At 36.8% G+C, this 23,840-nt stretch overlaps 2 pseudogenes; both read right to left on the reverse strand.

Moving 5' to 3' along the window:
- Window positions 1-445: 445 nt before the first annotated feature.
- On the reverse strand, window positions 446-1,744 carry LOC131278934 (zinc finger protein 25-like; annotated as a pseudogene).
- A 770-nt stretch (window positions 1,745-2,514) lies between these two features.
- The window catches only part of LOC139439089 (zinc finger protein 1 homolog), a 56,698-nt pseudogene continuing 35,372 nt past the window's right edge, over window positions 2,515-23,840 (reverse strand).

Below are 23,840 nucleotides of genomic sequence, written 5' to 3' on the forward strand. Positions count from 1 at the left end.
GATGTACTTACCAAATCCAATGGATGTGTCATGATGATGGGAATGAGTGTTGTTGGGGGGGGGGAGAGGGGGGGTGGGGGGGTGGGGTTGAATGGGACCTCACATATATATTTTTAATGTAATATTATTAAAAAGTCAATAAAAAAATTAAAAAAAAAGTTGTTTAATATTTTTCCAGTTTTCTAGTTGTTTCATATATTGTGTCCAGTTTTCCAGTAGCTTAGAATGAGACAGCACTTTGTGCAAAAGTTCGTTTGTAGAACAATAAATCTTTTCAATAATTTTATACTTAACTCTGGCATAAAATATTATCCCATCTAGCCATTTAGTCAGCTAAAAAATTTACAAACACACTGTTTGGATTCTTTATTGGAGAGGGTGCTTAAGAACAATGGCTATATTTATTGATATACACCAAGAGAATGCCAAGAAAGATATGAGTACATTGATTTACACTCCACAAATATTTTATTTAAATATAGATTTTGTTTTACAGTTGAAAAAGACACAGGTGTTTAAGCATGAATATTTACAACATGTCATAGTTATCAACCAAGTTGGGGTACATTTTACCTAGGATTATATAGGTTCCAGTAAGCAAGCATATATACACACTATTTCAATGATAAAGCATACTCAACTCAGTGGTTCTTCATATTTATGCTTAAAAACAGTACTTTTAATTACTCGACTTAATCATGCTTTTCAAATTTAGATGCTATAGCAAATTGGTCATGCCTCTAACTGAATATTTTCAGTAACAATTTTGGTGTCATATATAAAACAGGAGTTTTAGTATATTTCCTGGAAAAAATATTATTTTCATTTCCCAAAGTGATTAATTTCCATTCAGATAAATCCTCTGACATATGATCAAAAATGAATCATTTTGAAAGTTGTGACACATTCAAAATTTTCATAAGGTGCTCCAAATATCTGCTGTTCAATGGGATGTGACTTTACTCTGGGTAAAATACTTCTCATGTTTATATTAAGTTTCTCCCCTGTGCTATTTCTTATGCAAACTGAGTAAGTGAAATAAGAAAAGGTTTCTGTACTTTCAGGATGTAGACAGGGGTTTCTTCTCTGTGTAGGTTCTTGAATTAATCAATTTTGAATTTTTGTAAAAGGCTTTCCCACATTTGTAGATTCACAGGCTTTCTCCCTTGTGTGTGTTCTCTGATGAGCTGAGAGGGATGACTTTTGGCAGAAGGGTTTCTGCCCTGTGTGTGTTCTCTGATGTACTCTAAGGGATGAATTACGGTAAAAAGTTTTGCCACATTCATTACATTTATGAAGTTTCTCTCCCATGTGAGTTCTCTGATGTTTAGTGAGACCTGACTTCTGGTAAAAGGTTTTCCTGCATTGAATACATTCATAAGGCTTCTCCCCTTTGTGTGTTTTCTGGTGTACTCTAAGGGATGACTTCTGGGAAGAAGTTTTCCCACATTCATGGCATTCACAAGGTTTCTCCCCTGTAGGTATTCTCTGATGTACTATAAGAGATGACTTCTGGAAAAAGGTTTCCCACAATCACATTGAGTTTTTCCCCTGTGTGAGTTTTGTGATGCACGCTAAGTTTTGACTTCACAGAGAACCATTTTCCACATTCATTACATGCATAGGGTTTCTCTCCAGTATGAGTTCTCTGATGGTTAATGAAGTTTGGCTTTTGGGAAAATGTTTTCCCACATTCATTACATTCATAGGGTTTCACTCCTGTGTGTATCCTGTGAGGTACCATGAGGAATGAATTGTAGAGGAAGGTTTTTCCACATTCATTACATTCATAGGGCTTCTCCCCTTTGTGAGTTCTCTGGTGCACACAGATATTTGACTTGTCACAGAATTTTTTTCCACATTCGTTACATCCACATTCATTACATTCCCTTGTGTGTGTTCTCTGATGCACTATGAGGCCTGACCTATATCTGAATGTTTCCCTACCTTCAATGCATTCATGTGGTTTCTACCCTGTGTGTATCCTGTGAGGCCTGATCTATTTGTAAATGTTTTCCCACATTCACTACATTCATAAGCTTTCTCCCCTTTTGTGTATCCTCTTATGAACTATGAGAGATGATTTGTGGCTGAGGGTTTTCCTGCAATCACTACATTCATAGAGTTTTTTTCCTATGTGTGTTTGCTGATGTTAAGGAAGAACTAGTGTCTGCCAAAAGGATCTCCCATACTGATTATTTTCATAGGGTTTCTTTCCTGCATATGCTTGCTGATAATGAGAGAGATTTGGTTTCTTGAAGACTTCCCCACCCTCATCACATTCAAAGGTGGTTTCTCCTTGTTGAGTTCTCTCAGTATGAATGGGAAGGGACTTCTTGCTAAAACTATTCTCACTCACATTACAATCATGTTTCTCTCCCAAGGGAACTCTATAGAGTTTATTCAGAGTTGACTTTTGTTGACTTTTCCCCAACAGACCTCCTCTCACAGTCATTAAATTCATAGCCATTCTCCCTTATGTGATTTCTATGATGGGCAAGAAGGGCTGAATTATTAGAAAAGGTTTTCACATTTCATGTACTTCTCCCATGAGTATTCTCTCTTATGGGTAATGATGTCTCCTCATGAAAGGCTTTCCCACATTTGTTACATTCAAAAAGCTGCTTCAGAGTTTGAATATTCTGATGCTGGAATAGGACCTCACTTTGACTAATGGCCTTCACAATTCTGTCATACACAAAATGTTCCTCTCTGGAATGAGGATTCCTATGCCTTATACAGAGGAGTAATTTCCCATGTGTATTTAACTGATCAAACTTCCTTACAATGGAGTTTCTATTACTAATAATTAATTCTGAAATATAGTGCAAGCTCATTCCACCTAAGTCAGATTTATCAGGTATTTTTCCATTCACACTGGGTTTGGGTTCACACTAAATATTTTTCCTAATGTTCTATTTCTCACCTTAGACAGTGTTTTGTTAATGAAATCAACTTTCCATAAAGGCTGGTCTTGGTTTTCCTGGATCTTCTCCATCAGGTCATCAACTTTCCAGAATTCTAGAAATGAAAATAATTTACCATACCTTATAATTGTTAACACATTTAATGTGAAAAGGGGACTTAATCTACAAATGCCTAGTATAGCTTGGCCTTTTGGCCTGAAAGTAAGCCCAAGGGCATACTTCTTGCTCCCCTAGATTTAGACAAAACAAACAGTCTGCAGTAGTGGAAAATGGGAGAGGAGTCCAGGAAAAAAAAAACAGGAATTTGACACTTTAGAAATATGATCTTCAAAATTGAATAAACAGGGGGAGCACATGTGGCTCAAGTAGTTGGGTACCCTTTTCCCACATGGGAGGTCCCAGGTTCAGTTCCCAGTGCCTCCTAAAGAAGATGAGCAAGACAGTGAGCTGATGCAACAAGCTAACGCAATGACCTGATGCAACAAGACGACATAACGAGATGAAGCAAGAAGGAGACACAAGAGACATAACAGCAGGAAGCAGATGTGGCTCAAGCAGTTGGGCACCCTCCTCCCACAAGGGAGGTCCCCGGTTCAGTTCCCAGTGCCTCCTAATAACATGGAGACACAGAGAGCACACAACGAACAGACACAAAGAGCAGACAGCAAGCACAAACAGGTGGGGGGGAGGTTAGAAATAAATCTTTTTAAAAAATAAACAAAGTTAAATAAACAGAAAATATTTCAAACAAGACACTGCTTAGATGAATGCTTGAGACCTAAATGAATAATATGTAGACCCACAAGAAAAATTAGTAGGCAATGGTATTGAGGGGAGATATCACAATAAAAATTATATTTAGAGGAGGCACATCAAAATATGGGTGCTTCTCTTTTACTTCAGGATCCTCACTAATATATATGCTTTCAATCTCACCCCACTCTTTTTTTTTTAGATTTATTTATTTATTTAATGAGCCCCCCCCCCTTGTCTGTTCTCTGTGTCTATTTGCTGTGTCTTGTTTCTTTGTCCGCTTCTGTTGTCAGCGGCATGGGAAGTGTGGGCAGCACCATTCCTGGGCAGGCTGCACTTTCTTTCACACTGGGCGGCTCTCTTTAGGGGGCACACTCCCCACGTGTGGGGCTCCCCTATGCGGGGGGCACCCCTGGGTGGCGCGGCACTTGTGCGCATCAGCACTGCACATGGGCCAGCTCCACATGGGTCAAGGAGGCTTGGGGTTTGAACCACGGACCTCCCATGTGGTAGACAGATGCCCTAACGACTGGGCAAAGTCCATTTCCCCACTCTTTTCTATTCTACTTACCAATGCCAAATAAAATTTCAGAAAGCAAAAATTTCCTCATGTTCAATAGAACAACCCTGTTGCCTGGAGTGTAATTTTCAGTCCAGCTCTGATTCACATGGAAATCCAATGTCCAAAGAAAGCACACATTTAGGTTATTCTTGAAACAAGATCAGATGCAAAGTTTTATTTGGCTATTATACCTTCACCTCTACCAGAGTTGTTCACTACTAACCTATCAAGGTCATCAAATCAAAGTTTCTCTATTTCTACCTGTTGATTTCACTCTGTCATAAATAAACTTATACCTCACATAATAATTCTTTACTTTGCAGGGAGATACACACACACACACACACACACACGTACTTCACCATTTCTGGTTTCCAGAAACGTATTTCAGCATTTCTGGTTTCATTTCCTGTGTGAATCTTAAAGAGAGCTTTCAACCTAGTTTTAAGAATATTTATCTTTTTTCTATTTATTATGAAAAGCTTTTCTCTGAACATGACAGCTATCTACATTGAAAACATCATTATCAGTTCTATGTTCAAGACCTACAACATTGAAGGGACCAAGAAATAAGACAGACACAAATCTGCCTTCTGACAGATAAAACCTTACAATTGAATCCTATTTGTGGTGATAACTATCATTCCTCATGGCTGCAATGACTACCCTTTACTCTCCACAAAGCAGACTTCCTCCAAAACTCTCTCATGCCTAACCACAGGCCTGCCCTTATATCCATCCACTGGGTTAGTAGTAAGCCTTTCAGTCAGCTTGACTTATAAGCTAGAAACCCTTCAAGAAATGACTACTGTTCTATATTATCCAAAACAAGCCTTCTCACAGAAGTTATCAATACTAACTATATCATGTTGTATACCATGACTCTATAAAAGCATTCCTTTCTAAACATAGAATTCTGAAATATTTGATGCTGCTTTTGTTATTTTATCACAAATACAACCTAATGTCCTGGCAGGTATTACCATATTTCCAATTTCCTTTGCGCTCCTCTGAATGGATAATAAATCACTCGGCATGTACAAGTAAGTGGGTGCACCAAAGTTACTGGGAAAACTGCCTCAAAACACATCTCTCAGACTCACTGCCACCTTATATCTAATGATTCATAAGCTGAAGATTTTGACCTGAGCATGCCAATTTATAGAGTTCCTAGGTTTCTGAATGAATAAATATGAAAGAACTCTCTCTTCCCAGGCTACACAATAAACAAAGTAATCATCAAATATCTATTATATGTTACCTAGCAGAGGAAGGAAGAGTAAAAGAGATGTCCTTCTTTTGGGGATATCAAAATTTATGGGGGAAAAAAGCCTTAGGCAAGAAACACATCTTGTCAAGTATCAAAATTTATGACCAAATTTTAATTTCTTAAAATGCCAGTCATTAAGTGGACACGATTAATATAGTCAAAAAATATTTCACGAAGAGAATAGAAAACGTGAGCTCAAACCTAAAAAGTGTATAAACCAACAAAAACAAGAACTTAGCAATAGGACTACTATATGCCAGGTATTGTTTTAAGCACTTTTCATGCATTGGTTCATTTAACTATGGACAGGCAAGACACAATGGAATAAGAAGTGTAAATAAGGGAGGAACAGTATGTTTGAGAGACATCAAGAAGACTTTACCGAACAGAACTGAGCTGAAATTTCAGACACCAGAGAAAAATTAATTTAGGCAGGCAAAATGGGGCCATATTTGATACTCATCAAAGAGGAATTTAAATTTGATGTGTTAGGTATTAGGGGCAGTCTTAGACTTACCCTGTCAGGCTAGTCACACAGAAGCTTTACAGTCTAATTCATATTATACATTAGAGGAATCAAAACATAAACCTAAGTGTATGGATCTGCTTGTGAGTGATGTCAGGTGAAAGTGAGATTCTGAAGGATTTTGAAGTCAGTTTACAAAGGTGAAACAAGAACTGCAAGAGAATGGCAGAGATGGAAGATTTAAAGGAATTTCATTTTTGTCAGTTGAAGTACTTCTAATGAATAAAAACCTAATAAGTAAATAGGATGTGAGAAGAATTTTCAATTTGTGAGATATAATTTTAGCTTTTGCTTTGTTGAAAATGTAGGAATCAGAGCCCAGGAGGAATTTACTGTAGGAAGGAATAGTAAGGGGCTCCAGAGCAAAGGGACCAAATAAGATTGTGACATAATTTGGGAGTAACAGGCTTCAAGTCTTGTAAATTTATGAATCACTGAAGAGGTACTATAAAGAGAGACAAACAGAAGGTAGATGAGATGATTTCTTCCATCCACTAGATGGGCCAAGCTTTGTTCCAGGCACAGAGTATAGAGTTCTAAGCATGGCAGTCAAGATGTGAACAAGCACTTAGGGAAGAAGGGTCAAAGAAGCTAATGGTTAATCCTCCAATCCAAGGGAGGAGAGATGAAGGACACAGAAGAGCTTAAAAGAAATTCTGGTGCTCAGTATGACTGCAGGGATTAAGGAAAGGTTAGGAAAAGTCCCTATGGTTCAGAAAACAAACTATTTCACAGAGAAAAAGCATGAGAGAGCAGAAGGAAACACAGGAGATGAGATCTACTGGAAGTCACATCTTGGAATAACAGAATATAATCACCACCACCTCCACTCTCTCTACCCATATTTTAACATTTGATACCCAAAAAAATCAGGCATGCCACACATGTGTATATTATGAAGTATAAAAATCAAATAAAAAATGATGCAAAATTTAAAAATTGTTAAAAAGAGGAATAAAACACAAAAAAAGAAAAAAATGAAAAAAGAAAATCAAACAACAATGAACCCACAACTCACTTAATGTTACCAATATCCTCCAATCTACATGCGAACACCTACCTATCCTATCCCCCAATCCAGAAGAAACCCTATTAAAATCAGTGATTTAGCATTCTATTGCTTTTTGTTTTAATACACATATTGTTTTCCTATATGTATTTTTGAACTTCATTAATATGGAATCATACCATATGTATATTTCTAGAATTGCTTTTTTTTTTTAAACCAGGAAGTCCCAGGGATCGAACCTGGGACCGCCATATGGTAAAAGGGAGCTCAATTTCTTGAGCCACAGCTACTTCCCTAAAATTGCTTTTTTAAAAGATATTTTATTGTCTTTTTTTTTAAAGATACATAGATCGCACAAAATGTTACATTAAAAAATATGAGGTTCTCATATACCCCACTCCCCACCCTTCCACACTCCTTCCACATTAACAACCTCTTTCATCAGTTTGGCACTTTCATTGCATTTGATGAATACATTTTGGAGCACTGCCACACAGCATGAATTATAGTTTATATTGTAATTTACACCATCCCCCCCCCAGTCCATCCAGTGGGTTATGGGCAAGATATATAATGTCCTGCATCTGTCCCTGAAATATCACTCAGGACAACTCCAAGTCCCAAAAATGCCCCCATATTTTACCTCTTCTTCCCAGATGGCCAAAGTAGAAACAACCCCAGGTAGTGGTGCTCCTGAGGGCTATGGAGACACACAGGTCCCTACGGTCACGGCAGATGGCTCTGGAGTTCAGTGCCTTTTCAGTGGGCCCTACTTTGGAATTTGTGCTCCTGAGTGTGATGGAGTTGGGACTCAGAAGTGACCTCTCTACACACATCTCTTCTGTCACTTTTACTGAACCTGTGGTTGGCGCTGGGGTTGGTGTATACTCAGGAGACTTGAATCCCTGTACTGTCCATGTGCCAGCTGGGCTCTGAGCCTCTGCAGAGCTGCAACACCTACTCTACAGTCTGTAGGACTTACCTAGAATTGCTTTTTATTTTTTTTAAGTAGCAACTTTTTCTTTAATGGTTAGTGCATATTTTAACAGCAATGGTGAGAATGGAAAATCACCTTTTCAGTCACAGTTATATTTGGTGTTTTTTCCCTTTAAGCATAGCATTCATTCTTAGAGGGTTTATTCATTGTTTAAACATTTACTGATCAGTTATTGTCTGGTTTGCTTTCAACCAACTATTTTTTTAATAGATTGTTTCAAAGTTAATAGATCACATAGAACATTACATTAAAAAAAAAACTTGAGGTTCCCGTATAACCTACACCCCACTCCCCCAACCCCATCATTTTTGTAAATTGTATTTTTTGAAGATACATACATCACAAAAAAGGATACATTATAAAAAATATAAGAGGTTACCATATATCCTCCATCCCCCCAGAATTGCTTTTTAATGCAATATTTTATTTCAGATCCATTCACACTGTTGCAGCACACAGCATGGATATATTACAACATAGTCATCAACCATTCTGCAAGTAGCCATTCACCAGGGAACCTGTTATTTGTCATTACAATGACACCTCAGATCTGTTTTTACATATTTCCTGGTATCTCCAGCATATACACCTAGAAGCATAATTGCTGAGTCAGAGGGAATGGGCAGGCTCAGCATCATATGGGAAGTAGGACTGTTTTCAAAGTGGTTGTGTGTCAAGCTTATGAAAGAGTTTCTGGTGCATTTGGTATTCTAAGACTTCTTAATGTTTGTCCTTTTGAGACTGTCTCACTGCAGTCTCAGTTTGTGTTGCCTTGATCACAGTAAAGTTGGGCTTTTTCTTATATAGTCATTATTAGCATTCATGTTTCTTTCAGACAGAAATGCCTACTGTTTTTCAATGGATTGCTTGACTCCTTATTAATTGCTCATTCAATAAATATTTATATTAAGTGGCTAGTTCATTTCAAGCATTGTTCTTGGTACTGCATATATATCAATGAAGTAACTCAGACAATTTTCAGACAAGAAAATAATATAGTATATGAGACTGTTTTGCTTGATGAAGAGAAAAACAAAGCAGTCAAAAGGAAACATGGATTAACTGAGCATAAGATTGCAATTTTAAATGGGATTGTTAAGGAAGTACAACTTTTTTTGTATTTCACATTTTAAAGCTTTCATATTTACCTGCTAATACAGCTGGTATTACTGTTTGTTTATGGATGAGTTGGAATCTGATGACATTTTTAATTCCACTTTCCCTAACAGTATTTACTGAGCAATGCTGACATTCCTCAGTTTCTGTCACAGTCAGTTCAGCTATAACACTAGTTTTGAAAGTACTTATTTGTTCTAAAACAACTGATATATTAGGGAACAACTTGAGCATAACTCAAATTCTGCATTTGCTTATGCAGGATTTCATCTTCAGAAAACACTAGGTGAACACAGAAAACTGTACCAAGCTGAACAGCGCCCCAAAGGAATACATAAAATGTACACATGCACACATGTCAAACATCTCAGTTAACTGTGAATTATGAACTACATGCATCCATGTATGGTATTAAAACTTTGTCTGATTTCAGAAAATCCTCTACCAGTTCAAAAAAATTTGCAATCCTTTCAATACATACTACCACCAGCAATGGGAAGATCTCTTTAACGGTAAATATTTTTTATGCTATTATGTATACCTTAAACATTTAACAAGTGTAAAACTCTGCTGCCACTTTTATTAAGTTTCCAGTCTTTTTTTTAATGTGTCACTGAAATTTTTGACTTTTGTCTCTCTCACCTCATTTCTCCAATATAAGCTATCTGGTTTTTACTGTACAATTTTGAAAAGCACAGCAAATTTTAAGAATGCATATGACATGTTATAGCAAAACTGACTATACCAAGTTTCTGACGTGCAGGTCCTTCTGGCTTATGATTCTGCCCCACACATCAATGCAGACAAGTCATTGTCTTAGAACAATGTCCACAAAAACATCAGAGTAGAGAAGGCCAAGGGTCCATCCCTCCACAAAAACAGTGAATAAATAGGTAAACACTATGAGAATCAACTTCATCAGAGCTCTAGAACTAGTCAAAGGTCTACAGCAACTAGGCAAAGGTTAATTAAGAATCTTGATAGGCAACTATAACAAATCTACCATAGTTATGAAAGATGTTGTTAATGGGGGCAACTGGGAGGTGGTGGTGTATGTGGGAATCCCCTATACTTTTGATGTAACATTTATGTAATCTAAAGCTTCTTTTTAAAAAAAATGGTAGGGGGAGTCTTTAAAAAAAGAATCTTGATAGGAAAGCTTTGTGGCAGAAAGATTAAATCAGAGTTAAATGAAACAGAGAACAGAAAAATAGTTGGTTCTTTGAAAACATTAATAAAATATATGAGGCAAGTAGACTTGGCCCAGTGATTAGGGCATCCGTCTACCACATGGGAGGTCTGCGGTTCAAACCCCGGGGCCTCCTTGACCCGTGTGGAGTTGGCCCATGCACAGTGTTGATGTGCGCAAGGAGTGCCGTGCCACACAGGGGTGTGCCCCGTAAGGAGAGCCACCTGCGTGAAACAAAGTGAAGCCTACCCAGGAATGGTGCCGCACACACGGAGAGCTGTCACAAGATGATGCAACAAAAAGAAACACAGATTCCCATGCCGCTGACAACAACAGAAGCAGACAAAGAAGAACATATAGCAAATAGACACAGAGGACAGACAACTGGGGGGCAGGGGGAGAGAAATTTTTAAAAAAAGAAACACAGATTCCTGGTGCTGCTGCTAAGGATAGAAGTGGTCACAGAAGAACACACAGCGAATGGACACACAGAGCAGACAACTGGGGGAGGGGGTAGAGAAATAAATAGAAAATAAATCTTAAAAAAAAAAAAGAAAAGCAGGGATGTTTTAAAAAATAATAAAATATATGAACATTTAGCTAAAATGACTAAGAAAAAAGAGAAGACTCAAATCTCTAAAATCAGGAATGAAAGTGGGACATTACTACTGACTTTCCAGAAATAAAAAGAATAATATGAAAATACTATGAACAATTTTAGGCCAACAAAGTAGACAACCTAGATGAAATCAACAAATTCCTAGAAAGATACAAATTAACAAAATGGACTCAAGAAAATAAAAAATACAAATAGATCTTTACTAAGTAAAGAGATTGACTGGTAATCAAAAATATTCAACAAAAAAAGCCCAGGAACAAATAGCTTTACTGGTGAATTCTAGGAACATGTAATTAATATCAGTCCTCTATTCTTTTTCCCAAAAATAGAGGCACAAACACTTCCCACTCATTGAGGTTAGCATTGTCCTAATACTAAAGGGAGACAAAAACATCACAAGAAATCCACAGACCAATATCCCTTATAAAATTATATGCAAAAATTTTCAACAAAATATTAGCAACCAAATCCAGCAGTATGGAAAAATGAAGATAAATAAGGAAACAGAGTTTGAAAAATATGATAAATGAACTAGATTTAACAGACATTTATAGAGTATTACACCCCAAACAGCAGTATAACATTTTTTGCAATAAAGTTTAAAAGACTGGAATGATACACTTTTTCTGATCATAATGGAATGAAGCTGGAAATCAAAAGTGGGCAGAAAAAGGGAAAATTCACATATATATGGAGATTAAGCAGCACACTCTTAAATAATCAGGGGGTGAAAGAAATTGCAAGAGAAATCAGTAAATGTCTTGAGACATGAAAATGATAACACAATGTCAAACTTCTGGTATACAACTAAGGCAGTGCTGAGAAGGAAATTGATAGCCCTCGATGTTTACATTAAAAAAAAACAAAAACAAAGAGCTAAAAATGAAGACCTAACTGCACACCTAAAGGAACTGGGAAATGAACAGCAGATTAATCCCAAACCAAGACAAAGTGGGAAAAGTAATGAGCAGAACAGAAATAAATGATATTGAGAATGATAACAACAATAAAAAAAAAGAATCAACAAACCAAAAGTTGGTTTGAGATCAACAAAATCAACAAACCCTTAGCTAGACTGACAAAAAAAAGAGATAACATCCAAATAAATAAAATTAGAAATGAGATGGGAAACATTACCACTGATCCTACAGAAATAAGAGAGATCATAAGAGGATACTACTAACAACTCTATGCCAACAAACTAGCTAACAGACAAAATGGACAAGCTCCCAGAAACACACCAACAACCTACAATGACCCTCAAAGAAATATAAGACCTCAACGAATCAATCACAAGAAAAACATCTCCCAAAATTGAAAAGCCCAGAACCAGAAGACTTCACAGGTGAATTCTACCAGGCATTCAAGGTAAACTACTACCATTTTACTCAAGCTCTTCCAAAAAAATGAACAGGAAGACATGCTACCAAACTCATTCTTTGAAGCCAACATCACCCTAATACCAAAATCAGATAAAGATACTACAAAAACAAGAACATTACAGGCCAGTTTCTCTAATGAATATAAAGCAAAAATCTTCAAAATATACTTGCACACCAAGTCCAAAAGCACATTTAAAGAATTGTATATCATAAGTGGGTTTTATCCCAGATATAAAAGGGTTGCTCAACACAAGAAAATCAATTAGTTTTATTTCAACATTAATAAAGAAGAAAAATCACATGATCTTCTCAATTGACGCAGAAAAGTCATTTAACAAAATACAGCACTTATTTACTTATTTATACAGCATCATTTTTTACAAAAACACTCCAAAATATAGGAATAGAAGGAAGCTTTCTCAATATTGTAAAGTGCATAAAAGAAAAACCCACAACTAGCACTGTACTCAATGGTGAATGACTAAAAGCTTCCCTGTATAGATTGGGAACAAAACAAGGATGTCCCCTGTCACCACTGATATTCAATATTGTGTTAGAGGTTATAGCTAGAGCAATTAAGCCAGAAAAAGAGATAAAAGGCACCCAAATGGGAAAGGAGGAAGTAAAACTTCCATTATTTACTAATGATATGATCCTATATCTAAAAAATTCTGAAAAATCCACAACAAAGATACTAGAAGTATCAAGTTCAACAAAGTAGCAGCATATGAGATTAATATGCAAAAATATACAGCATTTCTATACACTATGATGAGCAATCAGTAAAAGTCAGTAAAAAATATCCATTTATAATAGCAACTCGAAGAATCAAATATTAAAATTAAACTTATCTGAGGACATAAAAGGCCTGTATTCAGAAAATACAAAATATTGCTATAAGAAACCAAAAAAGAACTAAATAAATGGAAGGACATTCCATGTTCATGGACTGGAAGACCAAATATCATCAAGCTGTAAATTCTGCCCAAACTGATTTCCAGATTCAACACAGTCCCAATAAAATTCCCAATGGCTTTTATTGCAGAAATGGAAAAGCCAATTATCAACTTTATTTGGAAGGGTAAGAGGCTCCAAATAGTTAAAAACATCTTGGGAAGCGGACTTGACCCAGTGGTTAGGGTGTCCGCCTACCACATGGGAGGTCTGCGGTTCAAACGCCGGCCTCCTTGACCTGCGTGGAGCTGGCCCACGTGCAGTGCTGATGAGCGCAAGGAGTGCCGAGCCACACAGGGGTTTCCCCCGCATAGGAGAGCTCCATGCACAAGGAGTGCGCCCTGTAAGGAGAGCCACCCAGCATGAAAGAAAGTGCAGCCTGCTCAGGAATGGTGCCGTACACATGGAGAGCTGACGCAGCAAGATGACATAGCAAAAAGAAACACAGATTTCTGTGCCGCTGACAACAACAGAAGCAGACAAAGAAGACGCAGCAAATAGACACAGAACAGACAACCGGGTTGGGGGGTGGGGGGAAGGGAAGAGAAATAAATAAATAAATCTTTAAAAAAAAGGCAATTAAAAAAATAAAAATAAAAACATCTTTAAAAAGAAGAATGAAGTTGGAGGACTCTCACTTCCTGACTTTAAATCACATTACTCAACTACAGTGGTTAAAAAAAAACACAAAAAAACAAAAAACCCAGCATGGTACTGGCATAAAGACAGATAGATTGAGCAATGCAACCGAACTGAGAACTCAGAAATAGACCTCACATCTATAGTCAAGTGATATTTTGAAAGGCTGTTTTAAGCACATCCAGCTGGGCCAGATCAGTTTATTCAATTAATGGTGCTGGGAGAACTGGAGAGTCATATCCAAAAGAAAGAAAGAGAACTTCTATCTCACACCTTATACAAAAATTAACTCAAAATGGATCAAGGAACTAAAAATAAAAGCTACACCATAAAACTCCTAGAATAAAATGTAGATAAACATCTTCAGGATCTTGTGGTAGGCAGTAGTTTCTTAAACCTTAAACCCAAAACACAAGCAATGAAAGAAAAAGTAAATTGGATCTCATCAAAATTAAACACTTTTATGCTTCAAAAGACTGACAAGAAGGTAAAAAGGCAGTCCACTTAATGGGATAAAGTATCTGGAAACCACATATCTGATAAGGGTTTGATTTTCATATCTTATAAAGAGATCATACAACTCAACAATAAAAGGGCAAGCAATCCAGTTATAAAATGGGCAAAAGACTTAAATAGGCATTTTTCCAAAGAGGAAATATAAATCACAAAAAAGCACATGAAAAAAATCTTCAATACCACTAGTTATTAGGGTAATGCAAATCAAAACCACAGTGAGATGTCATCTCACAACTCATATATGGCCATTAATTAAAAAAATGGAAAACAAGTGCTAAACAGGATGTGGAGAAACAGGAACACTCCTTCACTGGAATACAGAATGTTGCAGCTTCTGTGGAAGTTAGTTTGGCAGTGCCTCAAGAAGCTGGATATAGAACTGCCATATGATCCAGAAATCTCATTACTAGGAATATATTCAGAAAAACTGAAAGCAAGTATGTGAACTGACATTTGCACACTGATGTTCATAGCAATATTCTATGCATATGAACAACTATATTTATTAGCTAAACAAAATGTGCTATATGCATACAATGGAATATTATTCAACTGTAAGGAGAAATGAAATTGGGATGCTTATGAGAACATAGATGAATCTTGAAGACATTATGTTGAGTGAAATAAGCCAGACACAAAAGGACAAATATTGTATGGTCTCACTAATGTGAACTAAATAATGAGTAAACTCACAGTGGTAAACTCTAGAACATAGGTTAGGTTACGAGGAGAATGTGGGTTGAGAATGGGAGCTGATGCTTAATATATGTAGACTTTTTAGTAAGGTTTCTTGTAAAAGTGTAGAAATGAATAGAATTGATGGTAACATATTACAGTGGGCATAACAAACACTGATGTTTTATAAATGTGATTGTGGCTGAAAGAGTAGTCTGTGGACATAAATGTCAATTGAAAGGAAGGTAGAAATAATCTAGGGAATGTGTAACAGTGATTTCAGTGGTAGGTGAAGACTGAAGTTAACAGTATTAAATGTAACAAATGTTCTTCATTTACAAAGTTAAGAATAGGATGATACACAGGAAAATTACAACAAATATAACTTCTGGACAATAGTTAACTGTACTATTGTATTATTTTTGCAGCAATGGCAAAGAAGATATTTCAATGCTAAGGGACAATAGGGGATAGGCAATTTTTCCTTCTGGAGTAATGAAAACATTCTAAAATTAATTGAGGTGATCACAGCACAACTCTGATGAAAATGAGAACCACTGAGTGTACAATCTGAATGGACTGTACAAAGCATAAGACTGTATAACACAAGGAATTCTGTGGCAGAAAATGGTTTGTGGTTAACAAAACAAATATGAGAACATTCTCTCATGAACTATAACAAACTTATAACACTAGTACAGGGTGTTAATAATCAGGTGGGGGGAGTGGATGTGGCTCAAGTGATTGGCACCCGCCTCCCACATGGGAGGTCCAAGGTTCAGTTCCCACTGCCTCCTCAAGAAAAAAACAACAACAATGAGTAGACAATGAGCAAAAACAACAAGAAGAAGCTGACAATAAAGAAAAACAATGAGCAAAAAGATCAGGGAGCCATCTTGGTGTAGAGGGGAGGGGAGGGAATAAAATAAAATAAAATTTACTTAAATAATAATAAAAATCAGGTGGGTTGGGGGAGAATACAACAAATGTAAGATATGGGCTATAGTTAGTAATATTCTGGTGATATTCTTTCACAGTTTGTAAAAAATATTTCACACCAATGCAAAGTTTTGGTGGTGGGGTGATATTTGGGAGCACTGTATGGTGCTATGCATGTTTGTTTTGTAAGTTCACAACTTTTATTATACTATATATGCTCATTGTTTATGTATGCTCATGCATGAATGATCTACTTCAATAGAATTTTATTTAAAAACTACTACTCTATATCATGATCAGAAATACAAAGGTGGTCCAACCGATGCAAGTCTATCAATGTAATATACCATGTTAATAGAATTAAGGGGGAAAAAAACACATGACCATGTCAATTGATATATAAAAAGCATTTAACAAATCCAATAACCTTTTATGATAAAATCACTCCACAAATTTGGAAAAGAAGGAAACTTACTTAACATGATAAAGGGCTTCTATGAAAAACCCACAGCCAACAACAATTATGGTAAAAGACTAAAAGCTTTTCCACAAAGATCAGGGATAAGCAAGGATGCTTTCACCATTTCTAGTCAACACTGTAGCAGAAGTTATAGCCAGGGACATTAGGCAAGACAAACAAACAAAAGGCATCTAAAACTGGAAAGGAAGAAACCAATCTATCTCTATTCACAGATGACATGATTACATATTTAGAAAATCCTAAAAAAATCCACAAAAATTCTATTAGAGCTAGTAAACAAATTCAGCATAGGTGCAAGATACAAGAACAATATTTAAAAATCAGTTGTATTCCTACACACCAGCAATGGAAAATCCAAAATGAAATTAAGTGAACAATTCCATTTATAACAGCATCCAGAGATTAAAAATATTAGGAATAAATCCAACTAGTGAGGTGTGAAGACTTACACATAGAAAACCACAACGTATAAAACGGCAATATTCCCAAAATTGACCTCAGATTCAATGAAATCCCTATCAAAATCCCAAATGCCTGTTTTTTAGACATGGAAACACTAAGCCTAAAATTAATACAAAATTGCAAGGAACCCTGAATAGCCAAAACAATCTCAAAAAAGAAAAAAAAAGTGGTAATGGCATAAACATAAACATATCAATGAAATAGAACTGCGAATCCAGAAATAAACCCACAGGTAAAGAATTATTCTTAGAACAAATGGGTTGAGGTATTTGGATATCCACTTGTAAAAGAATGAAATTGAACCACTACCTCATACCATATACAAAAACTAACTCAAAGTGGATCAAAGACCTAACTATTATAATATAAATATAATGTAATATAAAAGCTAAGAATATAAAACTCTCAGAAGAAAACACATGGGTAAATCTTCATGACCTCAGTTCAGCAATGGCTTCTTATATATGACACCAAAAACTTAACAAAAGAAACAATAGATATAAATTTGACTTTATCAAAATTATACTTTTCTTCATGGAAAGCACACTATCAAGAAAGTGAAATGACAACCTCGAGAATGGGAGAAAATATCTGCAAATCATATTTCTAATAAGAGGCTAGTATCCAGAATATAATACAAAACCAACTAAAACTTAAAAACAAAAAGACAAATAACCCAACTTAAAAATGAGCAAAAACATGAATACATATTTCTCTGAAGAAGATATACTAATTTTCCAATAAATACATGAAAAGATTCTAAACACCATTTTTCATTAGGGAAAAGCAAATAACCACATTGAGATACCACTGCACACCCAACAGGACAAATGGCTATAATAAAATAATTTTTTAAAATGGAAAGAAACAAGTGTTGGTGAGGATGGGAGAAATTGGAACCCTCATTTGTACATTGCTGGTAGGCAGATGAAATGGTGCTAACACTGAGGGAAACAATTTGACAGTTTCTCACTCAGTTAAACACAGAATACCAATGGTCCAGCAATTCTACTCCTAGGTATAAAGTGAAAACTGGTGTTCAACTAATAGTTTGTACATGAATGTTCACAGCAACATGTGGAAACAATACAAATGCCCAATGGATGAATGGATAAACACAATGTGGTACATCCATACAATGAAGTACTTTCCAGCCATAAAAAAGGATGAAGTACTGGTATATGCCAAAACATGGATAAACTTTAAAAACATTATCTAGATGAAAGAACTTGGTCACAAAAGGCCAGATATTGTATGATACCATTTATATGAAATCTCCAGAAGAGCAAATCCATACAGAGAGACCAGATTAGTGGCTGCCAGGAACTGGGAGAAGAGGGAGCTGGAGAATGACTGCTTGATGGGTATGGTATTTGGGGGGGGGGGGGAGTTCTACATATTCTGGAATTAGATAGCGTTGATGGTTGCACAACACTGTGAACGTACTATGAATCACTGAGTTACATACTTCAAAATGGCTAAAATGTTAAACTTTATGCTAGTGAATTTTACTTCAAGAAATTCAAATTCTTAACTGCTGAAACATTAAAATAAATCTTGACATATTTCTTGTTTCTTATTTTTATTTCATACAAATTTTAGAACTCTCACATTACATGGTAACAACGAACAAATTAAATCCTAAACAAAACAAAACATGGTGGTTTGAATTACTGAATCTACAGGTAAATTTCAGAGTGGACTTGTCATTACAACATGTGCTTTAAATCCACATTTACATTTCCTTTAAGATAAGTTTTTCCTATTTTCTCCATTAAAGGTCTTGCTATTGTAAATAGTTTAAATTTTGCTGAACTGTGTTTTCTAAAGAATATTGGTGCTTAAAAATGTAATAGATCAATTTGTCTTTATTAAGCCAACTTGCTGTATGTTCATACTATTTTTAATCATTTGTCTACAGATTCCTTTATTTTTTCATAAGAATAACCATAATATCTGTATATGAGCTTGATTTTCCATTGTTGTAAAACACTTATTAATTTCATTTTTGGCTTATTACTCTGGGTAGGATCCCCCAAAACTATTAAATACAAGTAGTGAGAGTGGAGATCAGATTTTTCTGATGTTTGATTTGGGATCCTGTCTCTCTTTTTGAGACTGAAGAAGTCCCCTTTCTATTCTATTTTAGTGAGATTTTTATTAAAAATGGGTGTTGATTTTTACCAGTTTTACTTACATTAAGATGACAGGGGTTTTACTAAAGTATTAATGAGGTAAATTACAATGAAATACTGTCTCATGTTAAATTACCTTACATTGATAGAGTGGAGCCTACTTGATCATGCTTTATTATCTTTTTATTTTTTAACTCATTATTATATAAAATTTCCTGTTAGAGATTAATTTTGGAATCTTCCATTCTTGTTCTTACCTTGTAAGATTTTTTTATAAGATTATATTTATTTCAAAGTAAGTTCTGGATAGTGTTTATTCTTATTCTAATCACTTGAAGAATTCACATGATATTAAAATTATCTAATTCTTGAAAATATGGTAGACCTTCCCAGGAAACAATATTATAATATTGTTTTCTTTCTGGAAAGATTTCTGAACAACTGATTCAATTCCTAAAATATTTTAGCTTTGTATTGTTTTTTTCCTAGAAGTTTTTCCACTCTAAGTTTTCAAATTTAGTAACATGATGGTGTTCAGAACAGTGGCTGAGCACCTGCTTTACATGTATGAGGTCCTGGATTCAAACCCCAGTCAATCCTAAAAAGAAAGAAAGAAAGAAATTATTAGGAAAGCACATGTAGCTTCCCATATCCAAGGTCCCAGGTTCAATACCAAGGACCTCCTGGGGAAAAAAAAATTCTGTTATGACACATTTTTAAATAAAAACAAAAGCACAGTAAACAGTATAAAGAATGCCCATGAACCCCTCACCTACTCTCAACCATTATCTACATTTTGTTATCTGTGCTTCATCTATCAATCCCCCAACACACAAATGTGCATTTGTTGCTGGGAACATATTAAAGCAAATCTTATCCAATTCATCCCAAATACCGCAGCATACATGAGAGAATGTGAGTTGAATAGAATAAATTCACCAATATTTATTAAAATTATTCTTATGGGCTAGAACACAAAAATGATCGATTATACATTTTGTAATTCTTTTAAATATTGACTCAGAGTTCTGTATACACTGTTTTAAGATTAGCAATTTGTACTTGAAATTTCCTAGATTTTTATTAAAGAATTTTATTTTTGATTTATCAATAATTGAGAGGGGGATGTACTGCAATAGAATTCATTATGTAATTCTATCAAGTTTTATTTGCACCTATCATTTTGGGTCTAATAATCTATCCCAATTGTCAGAGTCTTAATCAGTGACCCGAGGGTATCAGGAATGAAATAAAGAGAAAAGGGGGAAGGAAACAAGGAGAAAGAGCAGAGAGAGAAAGAACGAGAGAGCTGGGATCAGAGGATCTGCAAGTAGAGACTCAAACAACTTTATTACAAGGGGCTCTTATATACCAGTGTATGTGTCTACAAGCAGGCCCACAGCAGCCTAAATGCCATTAAGCATAAACATTAGCATTAACATAGTGTCCAAGTGACATCAAGGAGCAACACTTATTAACCATCAACATTACCTATAGTCTAAAGAATTTTCTTTTTAAAAAAATCTTATCTCAAGGTGCAAAGTCTAAGTGTTCTATACATTACAAAAGGTATGAGCTCATCTTTTCCTTCAGCCTTTAACAGCTTCAGCCCATTTGCTGGGAACTCCCAAATCACTGCATTCCTTAGGTTGCAAGGGTAGTCATAGAGACAGCACGTCTCTCCTTGAGAGGCTACTGTGCCTCAGTTTCCAACATTTCCCCCTTTTTTAGTCAAGGTGACCGTGCCTGTCTTAGGTTGCCCTCCTCTAAGGGTCTTACCCATCATTGACTACCGTCCAAGCTCTTCAACTTGGGGAAATTATTGAGGTGCTTTTGCTAGCACCAGATTATTCACATGTCCCATGGCTGTTACGCTTTGCAATTTTCTTTGAAAGCACTGTCCGGCACGGGTGAGAATAATGAGCAACAGAACAAGTATGATTAGCACTATTCCTAAAGCTGACAGAAAACTCTGTGATTTCCACCAATTTACTGGATTAAACTTATTGAAATGAGAAATGAAATCATTAAAGACATATCCTTATCATCAGCTACATTAATCTGATTAAGGGATTTCTAATTATCTTTTTCTGTAATTCTTCTATTTCTATTGACATATTACCTTTATGACCTATCAAATGATTCTACTATATCTGATTTATTATATGCAGAGTCAAAGAAATTACTTTCCTTCCAACCACACCTCAATCCCCTTAACAAGTTTAAATTATACAATTGATCTCCAATATGCAAAACAGCAGATTCTAAATTATTAACCCAATTATTTAACTGTTCATCAATTGTGCTTTTGGCTATGCCACAAATCACTACCATTTTTGTGCCAATCATGCACGTATTATTGAGTCTGTACTTTCACGCAAAGCTATCATAGCAGTAGCAGAAGCTGTAATGATTCCAATCAGTCCCAAAATGCTTATAATGAGCAGTCCAATAAAGCATTCAGTCCATTTCAAGAATTTTTATGCAGCAATAATTGACTTTCAGAAGATGACTGCCAAATGAACATCATTCTCACCAGTATCCAGATGCATTTTCTTCTTCTGGTCATGGCTGTTGTTTTTCCGTCCTGCAACACACTTCCTGATATGTATACAAGGTACCATTTTCATAAAACAGTGGAACATTCTTAATAGTTATCTTACCAGTTATGAAAACAAATGGATCTTCGACACAAGCTTTAAAATGGTATGTTTAAGGATCAAATGTATTTCCCAGCCATTCATACGGAGGGGCAATTCCAAAAATTATTTTCCACAAATTCTTTTGCAGGTTATGACTGAGTGCCATTGGTCCAAGGGGCCGGTATCCATTTTCCTTTGTGATGGTAACAGTTCCTGCCACAATAGCATAAGAGCACACAGGCCCAAAATCCATAGGCAGACAAAAGCTGCAAGTTCACAGTTCCAGAATGTGTAAAGTTCATGTGATGTATGGAAGCAATTGAAAAATTTTTATGATTAAAGTTAAAATTGCCACAGGTTTCAGTAAAGTATTTTAATCTCCAGCCATATTTCCACATTTTCCCCTTTTTGTTTTAGTAATGAATACAGCTTCAGTGGGTTTGAATAGTGCATCTGAGGGCTCATTCCTCTCAAGAGCAGGAGGGCTCTGATGTCACAGTCATTGGAGTAAGCAGGAAGGAACTTACGGGGGATGTTTATTAGCTGTTGGTGAGTAACCATAATTGCTGGGCTAGGCACCACAAGGTTTGGTACTCGATGATGTTCGCCTTTCTGGTAGAGCCACTCTGCCTTTTCTCAGGTTTCAGTTTTAGGCCCAGGATCTTCACAAAGGCATCTGCGTCAACAGTCTTAAAAGGGATGTTAGAGGAGTGGCAGGGACATGACAGTCACCTGTTACTACCAGCAGGTATCCTGGATTTTTTTTCATAATCTGAGGGTGATTTATAAAAGTCCATCATTTCTGTCTTGTTTTCAGTATTTGCAATCTACCCCTGGATAGGGATGGCCATCTTTAGAGTGACCAGACATTATTGGGTTAAGTCTTTCACTTTTAGCAGGGTCTCCCATGCTGCATACAATTGCCTTTTATATTGCACTTTTGACCTTCCAGAATTGTGATTAAAACCCAAGGGTTACTTTTAGAATTTTGCTTTTTCACAAACTCCACCCAAAGCCAATATGGGTGCTTGCCGCATCCAATTCATAGACTGAGTTAATGTCCAAAATTTACCTTCTTTTTATTATTTAAAGCAGCTTGCTGGAGGTTTCCCTACTTCCTTGAAGGACCTTTCCCAATTAATACATACAATGGTTTTAATATTTGAGACTAAGTGAGAGATGAAAGATTTTTAGCACTTCAACATTATTACAAACTCTGTTAACATGATTGCATTCCATCATTTACAACAAGAGGGCATAGTTTTATCCCATCCAACCAAACCACATTTAGGAATTTGATAGAGCAGCAGGGACTTTGCAACCTGTCCCAATTGTTTGCTTAGTTCAGGCTTTTAAGAGAATATACTGAAGATGGTGGCTGAGTGAGCTTGCCTTGCCGTCTCTCCTGGGAAGAGGCAGCTGGGCACCGCTGGAGGTTCTCCGGGACCAGGCTTTTACAGGATTTTTTCAGGGCAGGAAGTGTCTGGACACCGATTTGGTGGGAAGGTAATGGAAAGGACTGGTCTATAAGATATAATTTGGGACTTTTCAGGAGGGGGAGGCAAGATGGTGGCTGAGTGAACTTCCCGGTTACTAGCTCCTGGGGGGAATCGGCTGGGAGGCGTCGGAGACTCTTTGGGACCGGCTGTTTTGGGATTTTTCCTGGTCCGGAGGTGTGTGGACATCGATTTGGAGGGAAGGTAACAGAGAGGATCCATCTGTGAAATATACACGGAGATCCCAGCTACGTGTGGAGGACTCCCTCCTTGGGTAGGCGGAGCCGAGGCAGCTAGCACCGCGGCGGGTGGCGGGCGGGAGAGCCGAGCTGCGCTGTGCCACGGCTGGCGGCGGGCGAAGGAGCCAAACCCAGCCGAGCCTAGCCGTGCCGTGGCGGGCGGGAGAGCCGAGACGCGCTGCGCCGCGGCGGCAGGTGGTGGGCGGGGAAGCTGAGTCCGGCCGAGCCCGGCTGAGCCACGGCGGGCGGGGGGGCCGGGCCCAGCTGAGCTCGGCCGAGGCCAGCCGTGCCGCGCCGGGCGGCGAGCGGGAG

Source organism: Dasypus novemcinctus, chromosome 6 (genome assembly GCF_030445035.2).
Source record: "Dasypus novemcinctus isolate mDasNov1 chromosome 6, mDasNov1.1.hap2, whole genome shotgun sequence".
NCBI lineage: Eukaryota > Metazoa > Chordata > Mammalia > Cingulata > Dasypodidae > Dasypus > Dasypus novemcinctus.